This window comes from Pseudophryne corroboree, chromosome 3 (genome assembly GCF_028390025.1).
Source record: "Pseudophryne corroboree isolate aPseCor3 chromosome 3, aPseCor3.hap2, whole genome shotgun sequence".
Taxonomy (NCBI): Eukaryota; Metazoa; Chordata; class Amphibia; order Anura; family Myobatrachidae; genus Pseudophryne; species Pseudophryne corroboree.
Genome location: NC_086446.1, coordinates 22,374,587 through 22,388,351, shown reverse-complemented (window position 1 = coordinate 22,388,351; position 13,765 = coordinate 22,374,587). Strand labels below are relative to the sequence as shown.

The 13,765-nt window shown below is 45.3% G+C and overlaps 1 protein-coding gene and 1 long non-coding RNA gene across 2 annotated transcripts in view; one reads left to right on the top strand and one right to left on the bottom strand.

Annotated features, from left to right (window-relative positions):
• Positions 1–13,765, bottom strand: part of LOC135057085 (uncharacterized) — a 653,135-nt gene that overhangs the window by 582,103 nt on the left and 57,267 nt on the right.
• The window catches only part of LOC135054557 (uncharacterized), a 73,097-nt gene that overhangs the window by 58,025 nt on the left and 1,307 nt on the right, over positions 1–13,765 (top strand). The gene's annotated exons all lie outside the window — the stretch shown is intronic.

Below are 13,765 nucleotides of genomic sequence, written 5' to 3'. Positions count from 1 at the left end.
TTTTCGGCGGCCTCGTCTCCCGCTATTTTTGAAGTTAGGCAGGGGTTAAATATCTCCATATAGCCTCTGTGGGCTATATGTGAGGTATTTTTTGCCTCTAATAAGGTTTTTATTTGCCTCTCAGAGCGCCCCCCCCAGCGCTCTGCACCCTCAGTGACTGTTGTGTGAAGTGTGCTGAGAGGAAAATGGCGCACAGCTGCAGTGCTGTGCGCTACCTTTATGAAGACTCAGGAGTCTTCAGCCGCCGATTTTGGACCTCTTCTCTCTTCAGCGTCTGCAAGGGGGCCGGCGGCGCGGCTCCGGTAACCATCCAGGCTGTACCTGTGATCGTCCCTCTGGAGCTAGTGTCCAGTAGCCAAGCAGCAAATCCACTCTGCACGCAGGTGAGTTCACTACTTCTCCCCTAAGTCCCTCGTTGCAGTGATCCTGTTGCCAGCAGGACTCACTGTAAAGTAAAAAACCTAAGCTAAACTTTCTCTAAGCAGCTCTTTAGGAGAGCCACCTAGATTGCACCCTTCTCGTTCGGGCACAAAATCTAACTGGAGTCTGGAGGAGGGTCATAGGGGGAGGAGCCAGTGCACACCACCTGATCTGGTAAAAGCTTTACTTTTTTGTGCCCTGTCTCCTGCGGAGCCGCTATTCCCCATGGTCCTTTCAGGAACCCCAGCATCCACTTAGGACGATAGAGAAATAAAGTAAACATAAAAATGAAAAAATATAAATAAAAATACAATAAAAATAATAAAAGATGAAATAAAAAATAAAATTGTAGTAATGAATGAAAAAATAAGGTAGTGAAAATCTGAATATAAAAATAAAAATTATGGTTCAAAATAAATAAAGACATAGGACAAAATAATGAAATAAGTAAACCAAAAATTTGGTGTTTGCTGAGTGTTATGGGGCCCACACGGTGCAATTATCGCATGCTATTTGATCTTTTTACTTTAAATAGCATCTCATCTAGTTCAAATAGCACCGGGAGTATTGTCCCTTACGATGCAATGCATGCTTCCGTCTAGTCTATATCTCAAGGCAAAATTGTATGTGCAGGTAGGTATTTTTGTACTACATCACACATAGGGGGTTATTCCGAGTTGATCGCTCGCTAGCAGTTTTTAGCAGCCGTGCAAACGCATTGTCGCCACCCACTGGGGAGTGTAGTTTCGCTTTGCAAGAGTGCGAACGCATGTGCAGCCGAGCTCTGCAAAAACAGTTTGTGCAGTTTCAGAGTAGGTCTGAACCTACTCAGTGCTAGCGATCACTTCAGCCTATTTGAGTCTGTATTTGACGTCAGCCACGCCTGCATTTTTCCAAACACTCCCTGAAAACGGTCAGTTGACACCCAGAAACGCCCCCTTCATGTCAATCACTCTGCGGCAGCCAGTGCGAAAGAAAAGCTTTGCTAGAACCTGTGCAAAACCACATCGGTCGTTGTACCCGTAAGTCGCGTGTGCGCATTGCGGTGCATGCGCAGAAATGCCGATTTTTTTTTGCCTGATCGCTGCGCTGTGAACAACGGCAGCTAACGATCAACTCTGAATGACCCCCATAGTACATTGTAGTGTATTCAAAATCGGATGTAGTTCCAATAGCATACCGCACTTAGTCCAAATCACATAGCACAGATTATATAGGCTCAAATTGCACCTACCACAAATACCACCGTGTGTGGGCCCCACAAGTGTTAGGGTTACATTTCTCAAATGATGTATGTGGGTTGCAGGATCCTTTAGTTGATTAAAGGAAAGTATTCAGCTTACTATCTATATTCAGGCCTTGTGTCGCCGTGAGACACACACACCTGCGATTGAGTGTGTAATGATATTTGCAATCTAGAAATGTTATACAAGAATGATAGAAACATCACTGTTAAAAATCAAACCCACTTTACCAATGTTACTTCCCTAATTACACCCATATCAAACCAATTATCTAAACAACTGAAATTATTTTAATATCTAATCCCGTTTGTTTTTATTTTTGTAAACCCAAATTTTATAAGAAAATTCATGTTGAAATATGATATTGAATTCTGTAAAAACATTTTTAAACAATCCTAAGAAACACGTTACCTATGTACCTCCCCTATTAATACCATTAATGCTTTTTCTGTATACAGTCTCACCTCTAATACCTTAACTAACAATGTAAATGTGTATATTATTTATAATGTCTCATGAAATGAGTAATGAGTATGCATTGTAAAATGGAATAATAAATAATTTAACTTTTAGGGAGGAATTCAATTAGCCACATAATTTACAATGATTTCTCTTCTCACAGCTTTTTTATGCTCCCGCGATTCATTTATTGAATTGCAAATTCACGAAAATGGGATTACTGCAAAATCGTTGCTGGCAGTGAAAAATGAAATATCGGTAAATCTGCCTGTACCCCCCAATAAAGCTAAAGTAACATCAGATAACAGGATAGAAGTTTATTATTGGTTATAATAAAAGTATTTATGGTGCTTAAACTGGGTCACATGACTCTTGTATGCATTTTTGTGGCAGCAGAAATGGGGTGGTCATTATCATTGTCCTGCTTGCTTCTTCTACAGTGTGACTGTATACTGTATCTTATATTTTCTAGGTATTGTGAGTGGTGGAGGCTGTCCCACTACCCACTGACATGCCGTGCAGTGCAAGCAGATCAGAAGTTATCTTTAATGGTTATGTGCAAATCGTGTAGTGTGTACGGCCACCCAGACATATATTGTTACTGATCAAATGACCAAACAATGCAAGATGTATCATTCGGTCATTTGAAGGATTGCACAGTATGTGCGCACTATGGGGGTCATTCCGAGTTGATCGCTCACTGTCTACTTTTTGCAGCCGTGCAAACACATAGATGCCGCCCACCGGGGAGTGTACTTTCGCTTTGCAAGTGTGCGAACGCCTGTGCAGCCAAGCGGGACAAAAAGTTTTTGCAGTTTCTGAGTAGCTCTGAACTTACTCAGCCCTTGCGATCACTTCAGTCTTTTTGGTTTCGGAATTGACGTCCGACACCCGCCCATTAAACGCTTGGACACGTCTGCGCTTTTACAAACACTCCCAGAAAACGGTCAGTTGCCACCCACAAACGCCTTCTTCCTGTCAATCTCCTTTCGATCGGCTGTGCAAAAGGATTCTTCATTACATCTATCGCCCAGCAACGATCCGTTTTGTACCCGTACGATGCACATGCGCATTGCTGTGCATACGCATGCGCAGTTTTGCAGAGTTTTGACCTGATCGCAGCAAAAAGTTGCGAGCGATCAACTCGGAATGACCCCCTATATCACTTGTTCTGAGGATGAAGGGAAATCAAGATGACCATCACGTCATTTGCACAATGTCTAGTGTGTTCCCACCTTAAAGGTCTGAATTATCCTAATAAAAGGAGGTCGGCCTTGCAATATATAAAGATAATCTCCTTACCTAGAAAAAAACACAGGTGCACTCTCCAAACATTACTAATCAGAATAATTCTAATACATTTTGCAATTTTACATCAAGTAAAAGTGAGGTTATTAGCATAATTTTGGCCAAAAGTATGAGCCTATCCACTGCGTCCAGGAAACCTCATCAGGTAGGTCCCGAACATTATAAAGGTTCAAGTCAAGGTGCAAGCCGCTCAGCCAAACCATACTAAGGCACCACACTAGAGAAAGATATCAAGTAAAGTGTTAGAGGGTGCAGATAATATGACATGGGTGACAGATAATAATAAATGTGTTAAAAATGATTAAAAAAACAAATAATTTTGCTGTAAAGTGCTAAATTAAGGGCTACATTGTGATGCCATGAAGCAGCCTGGCCACACCAACCCAGAGGGTCCCACACCCCAAACTCATCCTCATTACTGACTATATAAATGTATTCAGGCCTTACCATTATTAATGACTTGTTCAATATCCATTCTGCAAATGCAAGGGTTCATAATTAAAATCACCCAGCGGTAGGTGGGAGGGGTGCCAATCCCGACTGAAGGAGTCTCCACCTTCAAATGTAGAATATAAAGGGCAGGGGGCCCTGAACTGCACACCCTAAATAAATATGAGGTGCTACCATGCTGAGACTTGTAGTGCCACACAGAAAAAAAAGAATTCAGGTGCACTCTCCAAACATTACTAAAATCATAATAATTTTAATAAATTTGGCAATTGAACATTAGTAAAAGTAAAGCTCTTTAAATTATTTTTTTCTGTGTGTGTGGCATGGTTTTATTATGTTTAGTTAGGGTGTGCAGTCCAGACCCCCCCCCCCCCCCTCCCCCCCTATATAATCTCCATACCTAAACTGAAGGCTGGTTTTGTTGCTGTACAGGAAATCCATCTGAATGCTGACTCTCCTATAATTTTATGTATACCACTGCTATACTGCTAGTGTACCCCATAAAAAATTGGCATTTGCCATTTTGAGTGACTGTGATTGACCTTTCACTTTGGTTACATTTTCTGATAGCAATGATCCCAATGGGCTCTGTAGATAATCCAAGTACCTAAATCTCCATATATGCTCCAAACAAACCTCTCTTTCTCCATACTGGGACTAAGAATCAGTATCTGTATAGATACAGGCACAATTCCAGTGGACTGGAAGTGAGCAAATGTAGTTCCACTGCACAAAAGTGAAAGCAAGGAAGAAGCAAGTAACTACAGACCAGTAAGCCTTACATCAGTAGTAAGAAAAGTAATGGAAAAACTATTAAAAGAAAGAGTTTTTCGACTCTGTGACTAAAATAATAGATCAACGGGGGCTATAGATGTAGCATAATCTAGACTTCAGTAAGACATTTGACACTGTCTTATATCACAGACTGCTAACTAAACTCGAAAGCTTGGGGTTGGATTATAAAACAAATGGATAAGAACCTGGTTGCAGGAAAGGAAACAGACGGGATACATATGATATCCTGGCAGATGGGATGCCGGCTGTCTTTATACCGTCAGCGGAATCCCGGCTCTGATGCATCGAGTGCACTCGCTGCGTTCACCATAGGTTATATTACCACTCGGTTGGTGGTGTGGACTCACCAACCGAGTGGGAATACCGGGCGGGTGTCGGGATTCTGGCAGTTGGTAAAATGCCAGCTGCCGGGATTCCGGCATCGGTCTCCTAAACACCGAGATCCCGACAGCCGGTAAATTGGCTGCATCCTGAAACAGACAGTTGTAGTAAATGGAGTCCATTTTATGAAGGGAAATGTTACCCGTGGAGTACCCCAAGAATCTGTACTTGGACCAGTGCTTTTTAATATATTTCTTAAAATATGCCTTTTTTCACATGATACAAAGATATTATTATTATTATCCTTTATTTATATTGCGCCACAAGGGTTCCGCAGCACTCAATTACAGAGTACATAAACAAATAATCAAAACAGGAAAACAGTGACTTGAGGTGTGTACACATGGTGAGATTTATCTGTCCAATCTGTCTGGTGAGAACAAAAATCTGGTAATGGATGAGAGCAAATGACAATAGACCATTTGCTCCCAACCACTGGAAAATAGACAATGGTTGTTCAAACAAATAGGTTAAATCAGTTTGTTTGGAAAAATTTGTTAAATCAATAGTTTTAATCCATTTTCCAGTGTTTGGGAGAAAATGGTTGATTGTCATTTGCTCTCATCCATTGCCAGATTTTTCAGATTGTGTCGAGCTTGCGAGAAATGTCGTGCCACCGGTTGTTCGCTTGTGCCAGTCAAAAGAGCGTTCCGTATGGCCGATCTGTGTTGGGTCAACCTAACCTTAAGTTGGCACTCAGTTTTGCCTACATAGTATAAGCCGCATGGGCACAAGCAAGACATTTCTCGCAAGCTCGACACAATCTGGCTAGCCTGAAATACAAAGCAATTGATTGCGTACCAGCCTCCCGCCGAGATGGCAAACCGGGGCAAAAAGCTGTTACAACTAGAGTCCCGTTGGATTTTCAGACTGGATTGTTTATCCCCGAAAGGCTTAAATGAAACCCTAGGTTTATCTCGTTTTCTATAAGGCAGGTCCAATGGACTTCTCACTCTTAACGATCACTCTTATGGATTAATTTTTTAAAAGAACTCATTAAATATAAGCTTGATCAATCCAATGAGTGTAGTTATGATTTTTGGCCAGTAGATGGCAGCAATTCTATGCAGTATGTCAGTTGTGCCATTTTACAGTATTTACGCGAGTGACTTTGACAAACATATGGTGATTTTGACACAGGAGAAATGATACATTTTAACCAATTTTTAGGATATTGTACTTTTTCTATATATATATATATATATATATATATAAGCAAAAAGAAAGGACCGGCACTCCTCCTCCCAGGTTCAATGCTTGGGTGCCCTCCTAGCGAGTAGGATACAGGGTAACAAAAATAGGCGGCACTCCAAGTCTGTAGTAAATTTCAAGTGTATTACACACAAAACTTATTCCAACGTTTCGGGGTCCAAGCGCCCCTTTGTCAAGGTGAACAGGGGCGCTTGGACCCCGAAACGTTGGAATAAGTTTTGTGTGTAATACACTTGAAATTTACTACAGACTTGGAGTGCCGCCTATTTTTGTTACCCTATATATATATATATATATATATATATATAATTTCTCTGACGTCCTAGTGGATGCTGGGAACTCCGTAAGGACCATGGGGAATAGCGGCTCCGCAGCTGTAGGACTACCTGGTGTGCACTGCCTCCTCTCCCTATGACCCTCCTCCAAGCCTCAGTTAGATTTTTGTGCCCGACCGAGCAGGTTGCAATCTAGGGGGCTCTCCTGAGCTTCTTAGAAAAAGTTAGTTTTAGGTTTCTTATTTTCAGTGAGACCTGCTGGCAACAGGCTCACTGCATCGAGGGACTAAGGGGAGAAGAAGCGAACCTGCCTGCGTGCAGCCAGCTTGGGCTTCTTAGGCTACTGGACACCATTAGCTCCAGAGGGAGCGAACACAGGCCCAGCCTCGGAGTCCGGTCCCAGAGCCGCGCCGCCGGCCCCCTTACAGAGCCAGAAGAAAGAAGAGGTCCAGAAAATCGGCGGCAGAAGACATGAGTCTTCAACAAGGTAGCGCACAGCACTGCAGCTGTGCGCCATTGCTCCTCAGGCACACTTCACACTCCGGTCACTGAGGGTGAAGGGCGCATAGGGGGGGGGCACCCTGAGCAGCAATATAAACACCTTGGCTGGCAAAAATACATCACATATAGACCCCAGGGCTATATGGATGTATTTTAACCCCTGCCAGAATACAGCAAAACGCGGGAGAAAAGTCAGCCGAGAAGGGGGCGGAGCCTATCTCCTCAGCATACTGGCGCCATTTTCCCTCACAGCTCCACTGGAAGGACGTCTCCCTGACTCTCCCCTGCAGTCCTGCACTACAGAAAAGGGTAAAACAAGAGGGGGGGGGGCACTAATTTGGCGCAGTAATAATAAAAACAGCAGCTATAAGGGAAAAACACTCTTTATAGGGTTATCCCAGTATATATATAGCGCTCTGGTGTGTGCTGGCATACTCTCCCTCTGTCTCCCCAAAGGGCTAGTGGGGTCCTGTCCTCTATCAGAGCATTCCCTGTGTGTGTGCAGTGTGTCGGTACGATTGTGTCGACATGTATGAGGAGGAAAATGATGTGGAGGCGGAGCAGTTGCCTGTAATAGAGATGTCACCCCCTAGGGAGTCGACACCTGAGTGGATGGGCTTATGGAAGGAATTACGTGACAGTGTCAGCTCTTTACAAAAGACGGTTGATGACATGAGACAGCCGGCTACTCAGCTTGTGCCTGTCCAGGCGTCTCAAAGGCCATCAGGGGCTCTAAAACGCCCGTTACCTCAGATGGCAGATACAGACGCCGACACGGATACTGACTCCAGTGTCAACGATGAAGAGACGAATGTGACTTCCAGTAGGGCCACACCTTACATGATTGAGGCAATGAAAAATGTTTTACAAATTTCTGATAATACAAGTACCACTAAAAAGGGTATTATGTTTGGTGAGAAAAAACTGCCTGTTGTTTTTCCTGCATCTGATGAATTAAATGAAGTGTGTGATGAAGCGTGGGTTTCCCCCGATAAAAAACTGATAATTCCTAAAAGGTTATTGGCATCATATCCCTTCCCGCCAGAGGATAGGGCACGTTGGGAAACACCCCCTAAGGTGGATAAAGCGCTCACACGCTTGTCTAAACAGGTGGCACTACCGTCTCCTGATACGGCCGCCCTTAAGGAACCTGCTGACAGAAAGCAGGAGAATATCCTAAAATGTATATACACTCACACGGGTGTTATACTGCGACTAGCAATCGCCTCAGCCTGGATGTGCAGTGCTGGGGTGGCTTGGTCGGATTCCCTGACTGAGAATATTGATACCCTAGATAGGGACAGTATATTACTGACTATAGAGCATTTAAAAGATGCATTTTTATATATGCGTGATGCACAGAGGGATATTTGCCGACTGGCATCAAGAGTAAATGCGCTGTCCATCTCTGCTAGAAGAGGGTTATGGACGCGGCAGTGGTCAGGTGATGCGGATTCCAAAAGGCATATGGAAGTATTGCCTTATAAAGGGGAGGAGTTATTTGGGGTAGGTCTATCAGACCTGGTGGCCACGGCAACTGCTGGGAAATCCACATTTTTACCTCAGGTAGCCTCCCAACATAAGAAGACGCCGTATTATTAGGCGCAGTCCTTTCGGCCCCAGAAGGGCAAGCGGGCAAAAGGCTCCTCATTTCTGCCCCGTGGCAGAGGGAGAGGAAAAAGGCTGCAGCAAACAACCAGTTCCCAGGAACAGAAGCCCTCTCCCGCTTCTGCCAAGTCCTCAGCATGACGCTGGGGCTTTACAAGCGGACTCAGGCACGGTGGGGGCCCGTCTCAAGAATTTCAGCGCGCAGTGGGCTCACTCACAAGTGGACCCCTGGATCCTTCAGGTGGTATCTCAGGGGTACAAATTGGAATTCGAGATGTTTCCCCCTCGCCGTTTCCTAAAGTCTGCTTTACCGATGTCTCCCTCCGACAGGGAGGCGGTATTGGAAGCCATTCACAAGCTGTATTCCCAGCAGGTGATAATCAAGGTACCCCTCCTGCAACAGGGAAAAGGGTATTATTCCACGCTGTTTGTGTTACCGAAGCCGGACGGCTCGGTGAGACCTATTTTAAATCTGAAATCCTTGAACACTTACATACAGAGGTTCAGAGTCACTCAGAGCGGTGATTGCGAACCTGGAAAGAAGGGGATTATATGGTGTCTCTGGACATCAAGGATGCTTACCTCCATGTCCCAATTTACCCTTCTCACCAAGGGTACCTCAGGTTTGTGGTACAGAACTGCCACTATCAGTTTCAGACGCTGCTGTTTGGATTGTCCACGGCACCCCGGGTCTTTACCAAAGTAATGGCCGAAATGATGATACTCCTTCGAAAGAAGGGAGTTTTAATTATCCCTTACTTGGACGATCTCCTGATAAGGGCAAGATCCAGGGAACAGTTGGTAGTCGGGGTAGCACTATCTCAAGTAGTGTTGCGGCAGCACGGTTGGATTCTCAATATTCCAAAGTCACAGCTGATCCCGACGACACGTCTTCTATTCCTAGGGATGATCCTGGACACAGTCCAGAAAAAGGTGTTTCTCCCGGAGGAGAAAGCCAGGGAGTTATCCGAGCTAGTCAGAAACCTCCTAAAACCAGGCCAAGTGTCAGTGCATCAATGCACAAGGGTCCTGGGAAAAATGGTGGCTTCCTACGAAGCAATCCCATTCGGCAGATTCCACGCAAGAACTTTCCAGTGGGACCTGCTGGACAAATGGTCCGGGTCGCATCTTCAGATGCATCAGCGGATAACAATGTCACCAAAGACAAGGGTGTCTCTCCTGTGGTGGTTGCAGAGTGCTCATCTTCTAGAGGGTCGCAGATTCTGCATTCAGGACTGGGTCCTGGTGACCACGGATGCCAGCCTTCGAGGCTGGGGAGCAGTCACACAGGGAAGAAATTTCCAGGGCTTGTGGTCAAGCCTGGAGACATCACTTCACATAAATATCCTGGAGCTAAGGGCCATTTACAATGCTCTAAGCCTAGCAAGACCTCTGCTTCAAGGTCAGCCGGTGCTGATCCAGTCAGACAACATCACGGCAGTCGCCCACGTAAACAGACAGGGCGGCACAAGAAGCAGGAGGGCAATGGCAGAAGCTGCAAGGATTCTTCGCTGGGTGGAAAATCATGTGATAGCACTGTCAGCAGTGTTCATTCTGGGAGTGGACAACTGGGAAGCAGACTTCCTCACCAGGCACGACCTCCACCCGGGAGAGTGGGGACTTCACCCAGAAGTCTTCCACATGATTGTAATCCGTTGGGAAAAACCAAAGGTGGACATGATGGCGCCCCGCCTCAACAAAAAATTGGACAGGTATTGCGCCAGGTCAAGGGACCCTCAGGCAATAGCTGTGGACGCTCTGGTAACACCGTGGGTGTACCAGTCAGTGTATGGGTTCCCTCCTCTGCCTCTCATACCCAAGGTACTGAGAATTATAAGACGGAGAGGAGTAAGAACTATACTCGTGGCTCCGGATTGGCCAAGAAGGACTTGGTACCCGGAACTTCAAAAGATGCTCACAGAGGACCCGTGGCCTCTGCCTCTAAGAAGGGACCTGCTCCAGCAAGGACCCTTTCTGTTCCAAGACTTACTGTGGCTGCGTTTGACGACATGGCGGTTGAACGCCGGATCCTGAAGGAAAAAGGCATTCCGGAGGAAGTCATCCCTACCCTGATCAAAGCCAGGAAGGATGTGACCGCAAAACATTATCACCGCATTTGGCGGAAATATGTTGCGTGATGCGAGGCCAGGAAGGCCCCAACGGAGGAATTTCAACTGGGGCGATTCCTGCATCATTCCTCTGATGAAACCGCCATCTTTGTGGGCGGAGAAACGCGTCAGGTGACTTATTCTCCAGTGAACCGCAGGTGGAACGCAAGAATCCGGAAGCCCGAAACCGGAAGTCGCAGCACGCGACACACACCGGCGTTTCCACCATTCCACAGCTGCCGTGGTATACACAACCTCGTGGTTAGCTACAAGCCCTCCACCCCCTGCATCAGACATCGGGACCCCGGCTACTGGGAACCAAGCAGGAGGAAAAAGTAGGAGGATACACGGGTCTTTCAAACACAGGAGCGCTTCTGAGACTCACATTTGGGTGAAGTATTGGTTACAATTTCATAAACCAGCCACACCTTTCTTTGAATAGTGCATGCATGCTCTGAACTCAGTTACTAATTCAACATAAACCTATATTCAGCTGGCATTTGAATTCATGTTATGATCTCATGTACATATGAAGTTAAAGCAATTCTTGAAGGAGAACTATCTCATCTACATAAGGTGCATGCAATCAAGCCTTTAATTTAACTTCTGCACAACTAACAGCTTTCTGCTTTGGACTAAAATATCAGCTGAAGGAGAACTTGTTCATTAATTCCCTAATTATCTAAGGTGCATGTAAATAAGCTTCCCATTTTTTTCTGCACAACTAACAGCTTTTGCTTGGGACTAAAAAATCATCCAAACCTATATGTGCATGGAATTTGATTCTATTTGCTGGAAGAGTACAACCATCATTTTCTAGATTAGGTGCATGTGGTTAAGTGAACTCCCGAAGGAGTAATGGCCCTCATTCCGAGTTGATTGCTCGCAAGGCGAATTTAGCAGAGTTGCTTACGCTAAGCCTACGCCTACTGGGAGTGTATCTTAGCATCTTAAAATTGCGAACGATGTATTCGCAATATTGCGATTACAAACTACTTAGCAGTTTCTGAGTAGCTCCAGACTTACTCGGCATCTGCGATCAGTTCAGTGCTTGTCGTTCCTGGTTTGACGTCACAAACACACCCAGCGTTCGCCCAGACACTCCCCCGTTTCTCCGGCCACTCCTGCATTTTTTCCGGAAACGGTAGCGTTTTTATCCACACGCCCCTAAAACGCTGTGTTTCCGCCCAGTAACACCCATTTCCTGTCAATCACACTACGATCGCCTGAGCGATGAAAAAGCCGTGAGTAAAAATACTATCTTCATAGCAAATTTACTTGGCGCAGTCGCAGTGCGAACTTTGCGCATGCGCACTAAGCGGAAAATCGCTGCGATGCGAAGAAATTTACCGAGCGAGCGACTCGGAATGAGGGCCAATGTATTAATTGAACCATCAGTCTGTGTGGAATTACTAACATTGTGCGGAATTAACAGTCTTATTGTCTGTTGGTCTACCAAAATCTTTTACTATTGTGTGTATTTTAAGATTTCATATTTTAATATAATTAATAATAAATTTATAATTTGTATCAAAATAGCAGTCGGTTTTTTCTATATATCTGTGCGCCTTCATCTATATTTTTTTGGTTTGCATATTGCATGTTGCGTGGATTTCCAGGTCCACATTGGGAAGGCAACCGATTATAGGTTGTCCTCTTCTTTCTCTTAATTAAGAGAATAAGTACAAAATAATCTAGCGCCAGACACTTTGGTTTTTGTTGGTTCATTTCCTGCAAACAGGAGTGTCTATGGGACTAAAATTGGGGTCCATTAAGGTTCAAATTTCGGCCCTGTCGATTTTCTTCCAGAAAGAACTGGCTTCAGTTCCTGAAGTTCAGACGTTTGTCAATGGGGTGCTGCATATACAGCCTCCTTTTGTGCCACCAGTGGCACCTTGGGATCTCAATGTAGTTTTGGGGTTCCTCAAATCACATTGGTTTGAACCACTTAAATCTGTGGATTTTAAATATCTCACATGGAAAGTGGTCATGCTGTTGGCCCTGGCTTCGGCCAGGCGCGTGTCAGAATTGGCGGCTTTATCCTGTAAAAGCCCCTATCTGATTTTCCATTCGGACAGGGCGGAATTGAGGACTCGTCCTCAGTTTCTCACTAAGGTGGTGTCAGCGTTTCACCTGAACCAGCCTATTGTGGTGCCTGCGGCTACTAGAGACTTGGAGGACTCCAAGTTGCTGGACGTTGTCAGGGCCCTGAAAATATATGTTTCCAGGACGGTTGGAGTCAGACAATCTGACTCGCTGTTTATCCTGTATGCACCCAACAAGCTGGGTGCTCCTGCTTCTAAGCAGACTATTGCTCGTTGGATTTGTAGTACAATTCAGCTTGCACATTCTGTGGCAGGCCTGCCACAGCCAAAATCTGTAAATGCCCATTCCACAAGGAAGGTGGGCTCATCTTGGGCGGCTGCCCGAGGGGTCTCGGCTTTACAACTTTGCTGAGCAGCTACTTGGTCAGGGGCAAACACGTTTGCTAAATTCTACAAATTTGATACCCTGGCTGAGGAGGACCTGGAGTTCTCTCATTCGGTGCTGCAGAGTCATCCGCACTCTCCCGCCCGTTTGGGAGCTTTGGTATAATCCCCATGGTCCTTACGGAGTTCCCAGCATCCACTAGGACGTCAGAGAAAATAAGAATTTACTTACCGATAATTCTATTTCTCGTAGTCCGTAGTGGATGCTGGGCGCCCATCCCAAGTGCGGATTGTCTGCAATACTTGTACATAGTTATTGTCAACTAAATCGGTTTATTTTTGTCGTGAGCCATCTTTCCAGAGGCTCCTCTGTTGTCATGCTGTTAACTGGGTTCAGATCACAAGTTGTACGGTGTGATTGGTGTGGCTGGTATGAGTCTTACCCGGGATTCAAAATCCTTCCTTATTGTGTACGCTCGTCCGGGCACAGTATCCTAACTGAGGCTTGGAGGAGGGTCATAGGGGGAGGAGCCAGTGCACACCAGGTAGTCCTAAAGCTTTACTTTTGTGCCCAG